Here is a 1,378-nt window from a genome sequence, read left to right as displayed (position 1 = left end):
GTTTCCCTCCGTAACTCTTGAACTGTCACATTTCTGTGTTTTCACCATGCTCATGTGTGTGATGCCAGATCATCTTATGTGGGCATAGAATAAAATATCCTGCCAGATTTCACCTTCTATTTCATTGAAGGCCCACCATCAGTAGTTATCCCTTTCTTGAGTGTTTGTCCTTCAATTAGTCTGTATCATCACATGATATATCTGGACTGAAAGCTTAGAATAATTTTTCAGATCAAATTATTTGGAAACAGGGTGGCTGGGAACAACCACATTTACCTGTGCTAGAATTTGACCAGCATGCTCTGACAAACACTACTACTTAAAAATGTGTTGGCTTTATACTTCCCACACCTTCAAATATATGACAGTACTCTGTGAAAAAAACCCACAAAACCCAGACAACAGAACCATGTCCCAGCAAATTAAAACACCTCAAGATGTAGAGCAACTGCTCCATGAACAAAAGCATGAGGTCAGTCTCAAAGTCCTGCATGCTCCTTCTGCTTAACTTCGCCTTTAAGCCCTGGCACAGTTTAGGGTACAGCCAGCACGAGGGACCATTCCCCCAGAAGTTGGGATCACCTTCCCACCACCGTCCCGGGTTGTCCAGGGACGCCTCAGCAGGCGGGACACCTGCAGACATTCCATATCCCAGCGCATGTGGAACTACACTGACTTTCTGGACGTACTCCGAAGGGCTTGGAACTGGAAAAAAAGGAAAACAAACCTACACAAAAAATAACCTAAATTACAAACAACAAAGTCACAATCCGGGGGCGACAAAGCTGGAGGTGCCTGTTGGCCCTGCCCCAGGCCGTGTGTGTTTAATTTCCTTTCAGGCTTTACAGCTGATGTAACAGGCTGCGGCAGGAGCCTCCCGCGGGCCCGCACTGCCCCCGCCGGCCGCCCAGCGCCGGGACAGCCGCCCGGGTGCCCGTGAGCCGCCATCCGCCCGCTCCGCCGCCGCTCCCCGCCCCTCGCTCGCCTCCCGCCGCGTCCCGGCGGCCCCGGCTGCCCGCGGCCGCGCCTCTCCCGGCACACCGCGCCCTGCCCCGCGCCGGGACGGCTCCCGATAAAAAAACTTCAGTTACCAGGAGTGGGGTTCGAACCCACGCGGACATGCGTCCATTGGATCTTAAGTCCAACGCCTTAACCACTCGGCCATCCTGGTGCAGATACCGGGACCTCTCGCAGCCGCTCCTACATTCATGGCCGCGCTCCCGACCGCCCCCCGGGCCGCCCGCGACCCCCGGGGCTGCCCCCGCACACCCTCCCCGCCGCCGCCGCTCCCTCCCGCCTTTATTCCCAGCGCGGCGGGCGCCGAGCGCACGGGGCGGCGCGCGCGGGCGGCCTCTCCCGGCGGCGGGAGGCGGACGGG

The 1,378-nt window shown here is 57.3% G+C and overlaps 1 non-coding gene across 1 annotated transcript; it reads right to left on the bottom strand.

Annotated features, from left to right (window-relative positions):
• Window positions 1–1,088: 1,088 nt before the first annotated feature.
• Window positions 1,089–1,171, bottom strand: TRNAL-UAA (transfer RNA leucine (anticodon UAA)). Its single transcript has one exon. It is a non-coding gene; the product is annotated as a tRNA-Leu (tRNA).
• Window positions 1,172–1,378: the final 207 nt, after the last annotated feature.

The sequence above is a fragment of the Passer domesticus genome, chromosome 3 (genome assembly GCF_036417665.1).
Source record: "Passer domesticus isolate bPasDom1 chromosome 3, bPasDom1.hap1, whole genome shotgun sequence".
NCBI classification, from domain to species: Eukaryota; Metazoa; Chordata; class Aves; order Passeriformes; family Passeridae; genus Passer; species Passer domesticus.
The sequence above is the reverse complement of the archived record's forward strand: the minus strand, read 5'-3'. Positions and strand labels throughout refer to the sequence as shown.